Genomic DNA, 17,388 nt, shown 5'->3' with positions numbered 1-17,388 from the left:
AAGAAAAGATAAGGCCTCCCAATTCTTACCACAGGCTGTGTTCTTTACACTGACTGTATAGAAAGGGGAGGTACAGTAAATGCACTCCATATACACCTCAACCCAGGCCCTTCGCCTGGTCTGTATTGTGAATTGGGGGACAAATAAAACAAAACAAAACAAAAAGAAAACAAAAATTATCTATTTATTTATTTGAATTACAAGTCTTTCACAGTTATATTTAAAGTACATAGCAACAGTGAATTCAGTGAATTATGGCAATTCCCACCACCAGTGTTAACTTCTCTCTGCCACTGTTTCCAGCATGCATCCCATACCTCCACCCTTAGCCCCCTGGACTGCTTGTGTAACAGGTTCCTTTGTGAATAGCTTGTTATAGTTTGAATCTCTTGATTCTAGTGTCATTGACTTTGGATTGGGTATTTAGGTCTGGTCATATTTTATTTTCATTCAATGCTCATGAGACTGCTTTGCCACTGGTACCATCCACTTTTATTTTTTCATTTTGTAGGAATATGATGCAGAGAAAGATGATTCATGTTATATGGTTCTATTAAAAAAAAAAGAGCAAAAACACCCAAAGCAACACTCAAAAAAAAAAAAAGGAAAAGAAAAAGAAAAAGAAAGCTGATGGGAAGCCCTGTCTAGAAGCTATAAATATAAATTAAAATAAAAAAGAAAAGAAGAAGGGGGTAGGGCTGGTGTGGCAATGTTTATTGTTGTTATTATTATTGTTGCCTTTGTTGTTGTTGTTGTTGATGCATAGGCACAGTAAGTATTGGGAAAATTAGAAAGGAAATTCCCTTGGCCTAATGAGATACAGGGTGTCTCCACCATTGAAGCATACTGTCAGGAGACCAACTATAGGCTCCGAAAATGTTCATTGTCAGTGGAAACCCAAGGTCTTTCTCTATGGTGCCAGGAAATGTCCTACTCAGTTGTGGTTGTCAACATCAATCCTCTGTAATTGGAGATCTTGGTTTTTCTACAGATCCTAAGATGAAGTCTAGGATAGCATCTTTCTTTTCTTTTTCTTTTTCTTTTTCTTTTTTTTTTTTTTTTTTTTTTTTTGGTTTTTGGTTTTTGGTTTTTGGTTTTTGGGCCACACCCGGCATTGCTCAGGGGTTACTCCTGGCTGTCTGTTCAGAAATAGCTCCTGGCAGGCACGAGGGGACCATATGGGGCACCAGGATTCGAACCAACCACCTTTGGTCCTGGATCGGCTGCTTGCAAGGCAAACGCCGCCGCTGTGCTATCTCTCCGGGCCCCGGATAGCATCTTTCTTTAAGGTTCCAAAAGTTCTGTGTTGTAAAACAGCCCTAGATAGGGCTGGATGGTGATGGGATGGATGGAGGGTGTGGCCTTTCTCCTCCAGCCCAGGCCACGCTCTCCTCCAACCCCCTTCAGCCGAAGGTCTAAGGGTCCAGGATAGGGATGGGAAAATAATCCACAGTCATCAGTTTTCAGGAGACATCAGCTTTATTCAGGGCCCAAGCCAATAGGTGTGGCTCCTATCATAACCTTTAACACAGGATTCATAATCAGCCCTGCATTCAACATCTCCCTCCATCCTGCCGGCTCTCCCACTGAATCTCTCTCAATCTCTCCTCCCAATCCTCTTCCTGTCCCTGAGGTAATCTTCTCCCAAAAAACCCTCCCAGAAATGGGCAGGTCTTATCCCCAAGCTAGGTTACACAGGAAGATGGGGGTGGGGTGACAGTTCTGCTCAGTCATGGTTGTTGTAGTCAGGCTTTGTTGTGTATGTAAACATTTTATGGGATTACTATGTTATTTACCCTACCCTGACCGGTGATTGTGCCCTACCCTAGGGTGTGACCTGGCATTCTGCCCCCACCCTACCGTGGTACCTGATTCTGCTTCCACCATTGGGTGATATCTGATCCCACCATTGGGTGGTACCTGATTCTGGGGGATAAAAACAAGGGTCTGTGGAAGCGAGGGGGCTTTTGGCTGGAACTGATGCTGAGGCTTTGGACTTCAGTCTTGTCCACCGAATAAAGCTAATATTTCCACAAGCCTGACTGCAAGCTGTTTATCCACCGCTTCACCTCAGAACTGCCGGCTGAACAGGGTGGCAGACGTGTGCTCCAAGCTGGAGGGGAAAGACCTCATCCTCCATCCCTCCATCAGTCAACCTCTTCAGGGGCTGACTTGCAACAAGGCTTCAGTATTTAGTGATCTTAGTTTTTGCACAGATCGAAGGATGGAGTTACTTCTGATTTCATCTCATCATTAGGTGGTGAGGTAGGACAATCTGCCCTTAGATGAAATTGTTGCTGTTTACTCATCAACAAGAAGTCTTATAGTTTTTTGGGGGGGGGCAGGGGTCACATCTGACAGTGTTCAGGGGTCCCTCCTGGCTCTGCATTTAGAAATCGCTCCTGACAGGCTCAGGGTACCACATGGGATGCCGGGAATAAAACCGGGGTCCATCTATGATTGGCCGCATGCAAGGCAAATGCCCTACAGCTGTGCCATTGCTCAAATCCTGAAAGGATTGTCATATGAACCTACCCTGAGCAAGTTGGTATTAGAGTGGTATTAGGGACTCCCCCAGGTGGAGTTTACTTCCTGGTGCTGCTGCAGGGAACTGTGCCAATTCTAAGGTTGGGATCTGGGGTTCGGGGTTAGGCAGTCTATGTTTGATCACATGAGGTTTAAGTCAAGTCTTCATTATATATGTTCAAGGTGGAAGGCGCCCTGTATTATAAAATGTATGCGTTCTTATTCCTAATAGATAAGAACTTGTTTCTATATGTAAAAGTTCCCCATTTTAGTGTGCCTATGCAAAAAAGGAATGATGCCGTATTATATTGTTGGTGTATTTGGGGGTAAAAATGACAGGCTATACAATTGCTGTGTGCTACTTTTGACCTGAGCTTTTATCCCAAGCAAGACTTTTCTACTTGAATTTTGTACTAAGCAGAAGCAAAAGTAGCAAAAATAAAAATTACATAAAGAAGGGATAGAGGTGGCTACCTTTACATTTAGAAATAAACATGCTGAGATGTATAATTATTAAGGAATTAAACATACAAAGAAAATATAGATATCCCCACTGAATATTTTGAGATAGTCTTGGGGGAAGGGATGAGATCCTGTGCACAGTTTCATCCTACATTGTGGTCTCATTGAATCTGAGAAATGGTTTGAAGCAGTAAGGGATCAGGTGGTATCTTATCTCTCTCTTCTCTCTCTTTTCTCTCTTCTGTCTCTTTTCTCTCTCTTCTCTCTCTCTTCCCTCTCTTTTCTCTCTTTCTCTCTTTCTCTCTTTCTCTCTTTCTCTCTTTCTCTCTCTCTTTCTCTCTCTGTGTCCAGGCAAAGGTCACTGCACTCAGCCATGGTTGCAACTTCTACTTAACCAAATTTACTCCATGTGGTGACAAATGTAAACCTGGCATAGCACTTAAAATTTTTGGGAAATCATCTTTGGCAGCTGCTATTTTATGAGGCCTGATATTTTCCCCTAGGTTTGATTTCATTCAAATTGAAGAATTCATAAGGGGGACTGATTCAATAGTACATCTTTTACTTAATTCAGCCCCAGTTAAGTTTTTTCCCCCTATTACCATGTTACACAAGGGCAACCCCACACTGGCAGTTGGTTGTTAATTACATTTGATGTGCAGTAACACAAGAGAGCTAATTAACTTGCATCAAAAAAGCTTTATTTACTGTGACAAATTAAACAAACTCATAAAGTGTTCAGTCACAATGGCTCTCAATTATCATGCAATCCAAGTAATGTGGTGCAAACATATTCCCAGGCCTCTCTCAGGTATCATTTCAGTCTCGCAGTCCTTCTGCACATGTACTTATAAATGGATCTTTGTAATGAATAAAATGGAAAGTCAACTGCTCTTTGTATTGCTTTGTTTTGTATAAGGTGCATATGTGTGTCATGAGTATATATGTATATATGTGTTTATATATATATATTCAAAAATATAGTTGACTATATTGCTCATATTCACTTTCTTAATCCTTGCTAGTTTCATGGTTCAACAGAGTTTTCCTAGATTTTATAAAGTGAAAAAGGAAAATTGCTCCCAAACCCATGTTCTAACTGAGAGGATGGTTATTTAAACATAGTTATCTTCACATTTTTCATAATAGAGGGAACAAATTTTTGAATAGAAACATCACTACTCCATAATGAATTAGACACAGAAGGTATAAGACAATTTCTCTTTGAGTATATTAAATGGTTAAGAATTGTTATGTCAGCCAATAGACAAAAGCAGAAATTAATTTCTTTGTATCAAGTTATCTTACCTTGAAGAAACTAGTTTTAATTTTCTCTATTCTTTAATGAACAGTGTCAAAAATTTATCTGTGCCAAATGTTTAGAAAAATTATATTTCTTCGATTTCTACTTAGTTTATTTTGAGACTATGATTTGAGGTTGGTATCACAGTAAAATGGGAGGAACACTCAGGAAAACAGATAAAGAATAAAATAGCAACTTGCACAAACAGCTAGTACATGGCAAAACCAGGACTATTAATTCAAAAGCTGTCAATTACTGTCAACAAAATGACTTTTGGCAAGTGATAGAATTCACATTTCCTTGTTTACAGAATGTTGGTTAACATTGGAAATAATGTTTATAAATGGGACCCATGGTAAATGAAACTGTAAAATGTTAATGCCACCATGAATAGTTGTTGATTAGCCTCATCTCATAATGAAAGTATCTCTATTATCACCTTTCAACTAGAAAATGTTGTACCTTTAAACCAATTAATATCTAAGAAGAAGACCTTTTTCAGAAGACAAAAATTTTTCTTGTCTTTGTGATAGCTGGGAAAGTTCATATAAGTTCTGAGAGATAGGAATGAGGTCTAAGGAAACTGCTCTTTAATAAGCCTACCAGTGTTTCTAAAAGTTGGCCATTCTTAAGTCCTAGATGTCCTTCTGCAAACAAATTAAAGGCAAAATATTGATTAGAAATTATTTTTTATAACTAAGCAATTGTCATGTCTGATTATTTTTATTTAACCTCAACCCATAAAGAAGTCATTCTTCCCAGAGATGGTAGGGAAGGCACCCTCTTGACAGGATGTTCTGATTCTCCTTGTTGCTTGACATTTATAAGCAAGATGGAGTTTGCCAAAACATAGCTCCAAAGTCACTCTGTTCCTGAATGACTTTTATTCACCTTCTGCCTAATCAGTGTTTTTGTCTTCTGGACAGACATCAAGTTTGAGGGAAAAAGGCTCACCAATAATGCACTGTATTTGGCAATAGGTCACAGTAGGATCTGTAAAAAAATCACAGTAGGAAATACAGCTGAGTGTGGGCATAACAAAATGTCCTTTATTTACAGGAGCATAACCTGTAATATGCAATTTCAACATTGAGGTACACTGTAGTGAGTCTAAAATACCGCTGATTCTCTAATGAAAACTTTGAGTAATTCCAAAGATCTAGGGTCTTGTACACTAGGTGATTATTATGCACTAACAAGGCAATGTGATTATTCCATCTCAGAATATTCATGTAAATCAATGGCATGCCTCTACCTCTGCCAGTATTTCTAGTCCAGGGCACTATAATTCACAACAATCACATAGGTCTCCTAATTGAAAGGATGACAAAGACTGAAAAAATTGTTTTTCACTAAATAGCTTTGTCAAAAATTACATCTCATTTAAATGCCTTTCAAATACCTATGCTTCACCGGGAGAATTCCTCCCCAAGTAAATTATGAGACAAAATGAAAACAAAGATTTAAAATAGATGAAGTCTGAAATAAGTCAAATGTGTCAGTGAAGAGATACAACTAGTAATATTGAAAACCTTATAGCTTAGTCTGCAAAGAACAATCTTATAGTTTTCTATTGCATCAGTAAAGATAGGCGCATAAGAGGCTGACCAATTTGTTACAAACAGGCCTTTTTATGCTTGACTGATTGCAAGGATGTTACTATAACAAGAATTCTGAAGAGGGCATTAAAATACAGCTACAATATCAAATGGACTAGTTGATTTTTAGAGCATTTTTTAGACTGAACATGATGCTTGCTTCTGAGTTTGACTGTGTCTATGGGTGGCCATTAAATCAAACTGAGTATCTTAGAGCCCTATTCATATTGACCAGAATATGGTGGCTCATTTAACTAATTCTGCTATAGCATATTTCAGGGAGCTAGAAAAAAATGAGAAGATCCTTCTAATACTGTTCATAGTTCTTGATTACAATGGTCCCTGTGGTAACACGGGAGTTACTTGCCAACCCTACCCTCCATCTTGAATGTTAAATTCTGAGCTAAATCAATAGTTAGTCATTCTTTTCAACTGAGATCACTTCAATGAGATCAAAAGGTTCGGTCAAATTAATATTAGTTTGTAGACATTTTTTAGCTTTTAAGAAGCAAAAACAAAAGGGAAATCCCCAAACCTCTGATTTCTCTCTCCTTCATGGCATAAAACTTGCTTTAACTCTATTGTAAAGATGCACCTCAAACTACATTAAGATGTCTTGTGACAGGAACTTGAGAAAAACTTGATGACTGTCTTGTTTTACCATAAGAACCCAGAAACCTTTCCTCTACTGATGAAGCAAATGACAAATCTTTTCATTCCAAAATTTTTGCAGTGTATTCTACCAGTCTGTAGCAGAATGTCTCCTATCCCTTTTTATTTTTCATCTTAATCAGCTTTGTTGCACTACTGCATAATTATAATTAAACTTGATTATATTCCAGGTAAAACCAATAGAGTTGACAGGAAAATTGAATTGTTTACATTAAGAACTTAGAAGTTCAAAGTTATATTGTAGTACTATCTCCATTAAGGAATCTCAGTACATTACTCCATGTCCACAGCCCACTATTGAATTAATTTAAGAATATGCCTTTTAATATTTCTGATAATATCCAAGTTTTCAGACTTAGAAAACAGAGTTTTAAACACTCAATTAATGGATGTAGATTTAATAATTTAGATAATGAATTAATTTTCCTAAAAAATTTATTTTTATTTGAAAAGATAATATTTTACTGTTATGATGTTCATTTTCTTCTGAGTTACTAGACTAATTTTAAAAATAGCACAAATGAAAGATGGTAAAGTGATATGCATATACCCCTCCAGTAACAACATTGCAAACAACAGTGCCTAAAAGGATAATAGGAAGAGAGAAATAGAAAGAAAAATATGTCTTTCACAGAAGCAAATAGGGGAGAGTCCAGGAAGGAAACTAGGGACATTGGTGGCAGGAAATGAGAATTGGTTAAAGGGATGAATATTGGAACATGTATGACTGAAACTTAATCATAATCAAATTTGTAGCTGTGTATCTCCCTATGATTCAAAATTTTAAAATATATTAATTAAAAATAATAAAAACTAAGTAAGCATAAAAATTTGCTTAAGAATAAGTTCTAGGAGCTGGAGCAATAGCACAGTTGTAGGACATTTGCCTTGCAAGCTGCTGACCCAGGATGAGCCTGGGTTCTATCCCCAGCGTCCCATATGGTCCCCAGAGCCAGGAGTGATTTCTGAGCACATAGCCAGGAGTAACTGCTGAGCATCACCAGGTGTGGCCCTAAAACAAAAACAAACAAACAAACAAAAGAATAAGTTCTAGGAAAATTTATAAAATGTCTGCTTTGTTGAAAATACTCATTTAAGGGCCGAAGTGGTGGTGCAGGGTATAAGACCTAGCCTAGGATGGACAGCTATTCAATCCCCTGGCGTCTCATATGATTCCCCAAGCCAGGAGTGATTTCTGAGCGCATAGCCAGGAGTAAACCCAGAGCGTCACCAGGTGTGACACCGCCCCCAAAAGAAAATACTTATTTAGGTCTTAAAAGGGCTATAATGTATAATATATTCAAAAAATTATTAAAACAACATAATAATAGAGTTATATGAGAGAGTTGTATAAAATGTAGGAGCAGCAGGGGAGAGTGCTTCATATTAATAGTCAATATACACAATACATTTTATGTGTCAGTCTCACATTTATATAAATTAACTCATTTAACATTCATAGTAACCTTGTAAGATTATCACTGTGTCTGAAAGAAGCAAGAATATTTGTCTGTGGAGTAGCATTCAATATGAAGCATGGCAACTTCAGTTAGCAAGGTATAATTGAGAATTAAAAGTAATGCTTCATTAATTAAAAGTAAATTTCTGAGTAGAAATGTATATATATATATATATATATATATATATATATATATACATACATACATACACACACACACACCCAGTCATTGAGGGTCTTGGGTGACATCCATAGGTGGTTTGAATTATGTAGATGTTAACATTTATTAGAGCTTAATTCTCACCTGATACAGCTAGTCAAATGTTTGGGGTGGCTTACAAAGAAGAATTAAGATCGTCCATCAAGACACAGAAAAATGGGATGAGCTGCAAGACCTTTGAACACAAGTATTTTGCATAGAAGGACATCATGAATATAAGTCTTGGCTTTTCTGGGTATCTTCAATAGTTCATTTTGCTCTCTTCAGGTAATCTGGCTTTTGACACTTCCCTGCACTGCACTGAGGGCCCAAAGCCTAACCCTAGGAATTAATCCCAGTAGGAACCAAAGTTTGTTTGTATAGTCAAAAATGCATATTTAAACTTGGGTTCTGCTTCTTACTAGTCTGTGATACTAAAATATATAAAAAAGCAACTAGAATAGGATTTCTAGTTATTAATTTTTGTCTACTATAACATTCAAATTAGACTAAATTCAGCTAGCTAAATACCTTCTGACAGTATTTTTCTCTCAACTCCATGACTGCTTTATCATTACATACTCACTTGACCTAATGGGCACGACCCTGTACACTAAAATGCTTATACTGCTCAATGAATTCTTAATCTAACTTCTACAACATTCAATTTCACTTTCATCAGCCATGCACAGTGTGTAAGATCTAATGCTTTAAAATAACCTAGCCTTTTTATCTAGGTGGGGGGAGGGGAAAACTGCAGTGTTTTAGAGCAAATGATTAATTAAAGCAAATTAGATTCTGGCAGCTCTTGATATCATTATCATGTGTTCCCCAACTAGACTAATAAATCTTTGTTGAGAATATATGCCTTCACAAGGTTCAAGAGTCACCTGGGAAAGGACATTATTGACTAATATTTGTGTTGTTGCTGTTATTTTTACATTCTATTACCCTATGGAATAACAACTAGTATTTTTCCAACATTTAGAATGCCTTAAGGAGTGTGACTTCACTCACTTTTTAAAGCTGGGTTTTCTTGGTAGAGGCAGGGGAGTGCTGGGGAACTCAAAATGTCTCTGTAGACTCGAGTAAATTACAATTACTGATGCATCTAATATGTGGGCAAATGTTAGAAAATCTCAAATCCACAACACTGGGCGCGCCTGTGGCATAATACCGCCCTTGCTGTGCCATAGTCCTGGGATTTCAGCAGCTGCAAGCATTCTCCCCACATCACAGCGAGAACAGCACAGACCTCTTTTACAGAGGGTTGCCTTCTTTCCTTTCCTAGATCTGGCACTTCCACACTGAGGAGAGTAACAATGCCGAAGCAAACAGCTCTCTAAATCCAACCAAATGCTGCTGCCAAACTAGACAGACTTTGCGTTGTTTCTGAAGGCACAGAAGGGAGATATTGACAGCTATTTCAAGAAAGGGACCACATACTTGCCTTTATTTAGACTGCTCAAAGTGCTGTCACTTACATCAACCTTTAATAATTTTTCCTCAAATCTACTGTTGTTATTTACACTCAGACTGTTTATTGACTAATTCTTACTTTTTCAAATATATTTCCTACAACTTTCCCTTTGCTCTACCTCAAGACTAGCTAGTCATGTTCTTTTTTTACCCTATCCAGGCAAATGCCAGTGTAAACTGTAAGCTCAGTTCACTGCACTAGTGAGTCACTGTAATTCGTATTGTCTTCAAACTTAGCAGGAGAAGGCACACATTTATTTGAAGTCTGACACTGTGATTCTTTTTAGTCTTAATTACATGAAAACCACCAATAAATGTATTTTGAATTTTAATAAACAAAAAGGTGGAGGAGAACGCAAGTTCCAGAGTGAAATTTTAGATTATAATAAGTAATCACAGGTTAGCAAATATTTGTTTGAGTTTTGAAATAAAATTTTCTGTAAAACTTTGATATGTGTAAATGTTGTTCCAGAAAACTCTGGTTTCTCAATATATTTAACCTAAGCCCTCACCCTAATTCTATTAATTTTCATTCCTAAAGACTTGGAAATGACTACCAAAAAATATCTACATGTTTAAATAGGTACATCAGGTATTATCTTGGTTCCTTTTAAGGCAGATTATGAAGTGCGTTATGACTACCCATCAAAGTAATTTACTCTACCCACTCTCTCTAGCATTCTCCCATCCTCCACATTTAAACATGTTTTTCTTTCCTTGGGGTTCCTTTACATCCTTCTGTAGCATAGCTTCCTGGTGCCTTTACAGACTGGAAATTTACCTACAGTGCTGCTCAAAATGGCAATAGATCCCCATGGTCTGTAGTGTTGTTTTTTTTTTTTTTTTTTTTTTTTTCCAGACAGTTTAAAAATGATCCAGTATTGCATGAGTTAAAAAAAAATTCCCCCTGGAAAAGCTAATTATTGCATGCAGATACTTCTTTGTGTGATCAAGGAGGGGACAATTTAATAGGCTCTGTAATACAACCAAGAACAAAATTGCTTTAAAGGAAGTCTCTTGTTGAGTGACAACTCTGTTGCCTGAGCCAATTAGGTCCCAATAAAGAGTGTTGAATTGGCTCCTGCTTTCTCATTAATTATGTTCTGTCACAGACATGGGGCTTGATTTAGCAATTTTGTATTACATTAAGATACTGAAAGGCCGGGAACAAATGGCTCACTCTGATAATAGGCATTCTCTACACGGTGTGACATTTACTATCCAGCTGTCCGTAAGGCAGCCTAGCACTTCAGTTCAGGGGTTTATTTGTCATTGCTTCAAAGGGACACTCAGCTTTTCACAAAAAAAGAAACAGAGAGGCTAATAGATAGGACAAAATGTACTGCTGATATGCTTTATTAGAGATAGGATGCTAGGGTTTTGCTAACAAGCTCATCCGTTGGGACTCAGCCGAGTTTGCTGCCAATCATCCTACACACAAAGGCACACTAGTTAACAAGGAGAAATGAATTACAGACACTTATTCTGCCGGTGGGATCACAAATACACCAATCTGTGAAAGAGGCACAAACTCCAGAGACAAACTACATATTTGTCAATAACCTCCTAGAAAGAACCCTAGCAATTCTTTGAAGACCTTTGATTTAGCTTCCCTCTAAAATACATGTATAGGAAATGTTTTCGTTACCATGACATTCTTTCTTTGTTATTGGTGCAAATTTTCATCACATTAAAAACAGAAAACTAAGGAGGTCTGCAAATGTTTTAGTAGGTATCTTTATACTACTTTTCATATGTCACCATGGGGAACTATTACTTTGGTTATTTCATTAAAAACAACAGAAAATTAAATCTTTAAATTTTAGGTTTGATACAGAATCTACCAATACAATAGGAAACAATCTAGGACTAGAAATCTATCCTTTATATCAATTAAGACAGGTTAGGAACCAGATGAATACTAACTTCTTTGGGTTAAATATTTAAATGCCTCACTATAAATAGATGCCACTATATAATTATTTTTTGCTATTTAGGTACACAAAGTTTAAAATCTGTATGTATTATGTATATATTAGAATATAGTAACATAAACCAAAATCAATGTCTTTATATTATATTAAATATAATAAAATGCATAGTTTATTTTAATTGGTACTGACCCAAATCTTTGACTATGGCATTGATCAACATTTAGTAGCTTCTATCATTCAAATTCTCCTGTAAACATATCAGAAAGAAAAACCTATTGTTGATTATACAAAACAAAAACCTTCAACTCAAGCTTACCTACTGACCACATGAGATTAATCAAATCTGAATGTGTCACTGGTAGGTTAATTACAAAACAGCTCTCCAAAAACAGTTCCCAGAGACAGTACATTGTTTATCTGATTGCAGGCCTTAGAAATTTTACTTAATTTTTTCTTTCCACCATCTTGAATTATTGCCACACGAGGCTCAACTACTGAGTGAAAAAAAGATATTTTATCAAAAGATATTTACTAGACCCTCTTTCCTAAGAGAGCAGCTAGAAAAAATGTGAAGGTTTGTTGGACACAATTTCAACCTCTGGGACAATTCATTCCTCCATCTCTTCTGTTTTTATCTTATGAAACTCAAAGCATCATTTAGCAATTGTTAAAAAGTATCAAGGGTTAGGTGCCCCATAACCTGGTCTTTTTTTTTTTTTTAATTTTCATTTTAAATATTTCAGGGCTAAAATTTTCAAAACTTTTCTTTTTTTATTTATTTATTTTAATTTATTTAAACACCTTAATTACATACATGATTGTGTTTGGGTTTCAGTCATGTAAAGAACACCACCCATCACCAGTGCAACATTCCCATCACCAATGTCCCAAGTCTCTCTCCTCCCCACCTGACCCCCGCCTGTACTCTAGACAGGCTCTCCATTTTCCTCATACATTCTCATTATTAGGACAGTTCAAAATGTAGTTATTTCCCTAACTAAACTCATCACTCTTTGTGGTGAGCTTCCTGAGGTGAGCTGGAACTTCCAGCTCTTTTCTCTTTTGTGTCTGAAAATTATTATTACAAGGGTGTCTTTCATTTTTCTTAAAACCCATAGATGAGTGAGACCACTCACCTGGTCTTTTTCTAAATAGTTCTCTCACACAAATTCACTTCTTCTGCTTCTCACCTATAGCATCTAATTCCTTTGATTTGAGCTCCTGAGTAATTCCCTCCCTTTGTTGGCCTACTAATAGTTCTAATCTAGAAAGAAGAAACCTTAACTTACAGCTGCTGGATGGCTGTATGTTCAAGTTGTATGTGTAATATACCTCTTCTTGGGTTAGCCCTCACCAGCAAAAGGGTATGGCAAAAATAAATCACTTAGAGAAGCAGCTTTTTTATACCATCATCCCTAACAGGTTTTCCAATGCCTTTGATACAGGAATACTTCAAATGACCTCCATTTTAGAATAGTGTCTTAAAAATGGAAGAGATAGTATAAAGAAAACCATGTGAAACAGAGTGTCTATTTTGTTCCTGTGTCACTTTCCAAGAAAACATCACACATATGAAAGTACTTACACATTATTTATCAACATCAATAACACCTGTGAATTTTATATTTTTTAAAGTAGATATTCAACATAGATCCGGTTGAAAGAGCTTACAATTTAAAGAAACCATTAAATTTTTTTTTGTTCTCTAAAATTTGCCATGTTTCTACCTTTATAAAAAGCCTTTACAATAAATAATATACATAATAGAGGAAAGAATCATTTTATCCTCACTTAGGAGGATCTATATCTTCGCTATTCAGGTACTCCATAAGTTGAAATCTCTTAAAAAGCCTGAGCCTCTCCCCTCATGCTGAAGCAGAGGTATTTATATAGGCATTAAGTATTTATGCAGCACTTTCTATTTTCAAAGCCCTTTGTAACCATTCATTAGTTTATTCAAAATAACTTCCTTCTGAAGTAAGTAAGTGCTTTGTTTCCTAGTCAGATGTGGGTTCTGGAAGATGACTGACACCTGACCAGGAAAGTTTAGGTCACACACAAAAAGAGCAATTCTTTCTCAGTGTAGGTTTCCTAAGAGTTTTGTAGAACCTGTTCATCATTTGTAAAAATAAGTTATACACTTAATAAAATGCTTTAGTTATGACTTTATAGTATGTCTATAGGTAGGAAACTGAGTAGGTGATTTCAGCAGCTCTTGTAGCTCAGGTTTTATGTACTCTTAGGATATTTACTTCCAAGGGACAACTCAGGAATAAGCCAAGTAACAGAAGATGAAGTACAGTTATTCAAAGGGCCATGTCTTGCTAAGATATATAATTAAGGAGACTTTATGATCTTTAGAAATGCTTTCTTAGAAATATACTCCCATGAATATGCCAAGGCAGTTGTAGATTCATATATCTGTGCTTCATTAACGTGTATTCTGATTTTACATTTATCTTTTCACTTAACCACTGTGGTAATTTGGTTCTAAGGATGGCCTCCATGATATCTTTCTTCTCCACTTATACTGTCTCCAGCCTCTGGGTTGCCACTAACTACATTCACTATAAAATAAAGAATTAGAGCTGTTGTTCCAGTGATAGAATCAGATTTTTAGAAGGAGATACAGTTTCATCTTTTTCTCTTAAATTGCTAACTCTCTCATAGGCCCTCAGCTTGGATTTATAAGAAGTCCAAGTCCTTCTGTGAAATGTAAATAATTCATGGAGAAACTTAGAGGTAAGTGCAGAGACTACTTTGGATGACTTCAATTCCAAACATTATTTGATGACAATCACGAAAGTTGACCCCTAAGTTAGATCCTGCCAGAATTGATACATTCTTTTTTTTTAATATAATTTGTATTTTGATCATAGTGGCTTACATATTGTTGACAATAATATTTTAGGTACATATTTACATAAAATCAGGGGGGCTTCCCATCCCCAAATTGTCCTCCCTACCCCTCCGTTTTTGTCCTACCTCTCATTTCCTCTTCCCTCACCCTCAGGGCGGCTAGAATATGTGGTCCCCTCTGTATCTAACCTACTACTTAGTAGTCTTGCATCAGTTTGGTCTTGATGCCTCCCTTGTTTCCCCCTGTAAGTGGGGGCAGGCAAGACAAAACCAGAAGACGTGGCACCCTTTGGTAGGTCCAAAAAGCCAAGATCGTGATTTACAGATGACTGGCTGCTAGAACCACGACCAGACTGTATACATCTTGGGACCAATAAAAAAGCCCTAGTCTAGGGCTTGAGCTAAGACCTGCACAATAAGCATGATCCCCAGTTCCAAAGGTCCGGCAGAGACAATTGTAACGGAAAGGGGCTTCTGGAAGCACAAAGAAAGACGCTATCCTAGATGCCATCCTTGGTTCAGTGCAAAGACCAAGACCACCAACCACAGAAGATGGATTAAAAGGGCACTGAGGTAACAGAACCTCTAGATTCACAAAGACTGACTTCACCATAAGTCCCACCTCAGGATCTGTACAGATACTGAGACCTCTAAACACAGAGCTCTGACTGTATCACCCTGGACAGAGCAGAAGTCTTCCACACACCAAAAAAAAAAAAAAAAAACACCACCGGGAGAGTAATGATCCTGAGCAAAGAGCTGATCCCATGACACTATACTCCAAGGACGGAGAAACCCCATATCGCATAGGGCAAGCGAATTCCTTTTCGAATGACCCCAATATTTACTGTGCCAGGGCAGGAGGGAAAAAAACAAAAATACAAAAAACACAAAACCTTGGATATTTATATATATATATATATATATATATATATATATATCTTACCTTCATTTATTATCTTATTATCGATATTATTATTTTTATTTACCTAGCTATTTTGGTCGATTTCTCTGTTTGGATGTGAATATTGAAATTGTTGTCCCCAATTATTCTTATTTTTTTTCCTCTCTTCCTTTCTCTTCTTTCGTTTTGTGCTACGCCATGTTTCTTATTTCAAGACCACGGCGTGTTTTTTTTGTTTGTTTGTTTTTTATTTTTTTTATTATTTTTTTTAATCTGTTTTTTGTGGTGCCTATCGATATAACCGGAGTCTTCACTGGATATTTGACACTTCTTTTGGTACTGGTGGAGTGTTTCACCTTCTTGTTCTCATTCACTTCCCAAATCGATGATGAGAACCTCTAGAAGGATTCTGCCCATTTTCGGGGTATTAGACCCTTACCCCAGTTTATTTACTTTCTCTTTTTCAGGCAAAACCACGCAACTTGAACTAGCTAGCCCTGCCCCCACTCTAATAGTCAACATATACGTGGAAGCAGTGTCCAAAATACATGAAAAACGAACAACGCAAACTCTTGACAGCACATTATACCACAAAGAAAACAGAAACAGCAACATAGAGAGAACAGGTATGTAATCAGACTCCTACAACAAAGGCCCACAATAATCCCTCAGAATTGATACATTCTTAATGTGAGCCACTAAATGCATGAATAGCTAAAGGTATGAATGTATGAACAATGATCGAAATAGTCACTATCAATGTTATCTTCTCTCATTTCCTGTGTTCTTACAAACTATGAGTTAAAGCTAGAAGGTGGACTGAGTTGGGCTAAGCAAGAAGAATAAAGGTACTGAGAATTTGTTACATAATTTTGGTACCCTGGGGAGGGTACTAAAACAATTGTGGGTGGGGCAGTAACCTTGGGTACCATTGGGAAGTGCTTTGTATTTATTCACTTAAAGAAGACAGATTTTCATGAATTTGCAGATTGATTTTTTTTTTTTCTGAAAGTGGAGTGGTATGCCAAATGGGTTTGGAAACTTCTGGTACAAGCTTATCTCCTTTAGCTGTAAGTAATGACCGCATAAAGGTTGCATAACTGAATGTGGGGACAGGTAACAAAATTTTTAATGTGTTTTAAAATACACTTTTCATGATTTATTATAAGTAGATGTTTTATTTGAATGTCTACATAGCAGGATCACATACAAATTTCTCAAAGAAAGGAGTTATAAGGGACAAAGTTTAAGAAGCCCTCACCTCAGGAAGCTCACCACAAAGAGTGATGAGTTTAGTTAGAGAAATAACTACATTTTGAACTGTCCTAATAATGAGAAGGTATGAGGGACATGGAGAGCCTGTTTAGAGTACAGGTGGGGGTTGGGTGGGGAGGAGGGAGACTTGGGACATTGGTGATGGGAATGTTGCACTGGTGATGGGTGGTGTTCTTTACATGACTGAAACCCAAACACAATCATGTATGTAATCAAGGTGTTTAAATAAAATAAAATAAAAAGAAGCCCTGCTATAAAGCAATATTTTTAAACTACAATTTCACAAACTGATGCCAGTACACACACTTTAAAAGGTGGAAAACCACAGGCTATAGGTGACTGGAGTCTATAGACATCTTGGAAAATATTAGGCATGTTACTTAAACTTTCTAAGAATTAATTTCTTTATCTATAAAATGGTACTGGTGATATTACCTCAAAAGATATGATTATTTTATGAGCTCAAAGATATTAAACAACTAACAATGCTAAGATAGGCTGATCTCAATAACTTGAATTTACTCTTATAACTAGTACTGGAACTAATATCACCATCTATGTTACTTAAGCAGGCTTATCTTCTATCTGCTCAAATCTCAGACCATTATCCTTTTCAAATGTACCCTAAAACTCATTGAAGTAGACATTCAGAAGACATTTACATTTTGAGTTAATTCCCAAACTACAGCTAACTAGAATAAGACATTCTGAACTGGGC

The 17,388-nt window shown here is 36.8% G+C and overlaps 1 long non-coding RNA gene and 1 other non-coding gene across 2 annotated transcripts in view; one reads left to right on the top strand and one right to left on the bottom strand.

The window, feature by feature from the left end:
* Positions 1-17,388, bottom strand: part of LOC125999004 (uncharacterized) — a 701,961-nt gene that overhangs the window by 278,101 nt on the left and 406,472 nt on the right. The gene's annotated exons all lie outside the window — the stretch shown is intronic.
* On the top strand, positions 13-145 carry LOC126002517 (small nucleolar RNA SNORA51). The gene has a single exon (XR_007493207.1). It is a non-coding gene; the product is annotated as a small nucleolar RNA SNORA51 (small nucleolar RNA).

Source organism: Suncus etruscus, chromosome 2, assembly GCF_024139225.1.
Source record: "Suncus etruscus isolate mSunEtr1 chromosome 2, mSunEtr1.pri.cur, whole genome shotgun sequence".
NCBI lineage: Eukaryota > Metazoa > Chordata > Mammalia > Eulipotyphla > Soricidae > Suncus > Suncus etruscus.
This window is presented reverse-complemented; position numbering and strand designations above follow the sequence as displayed.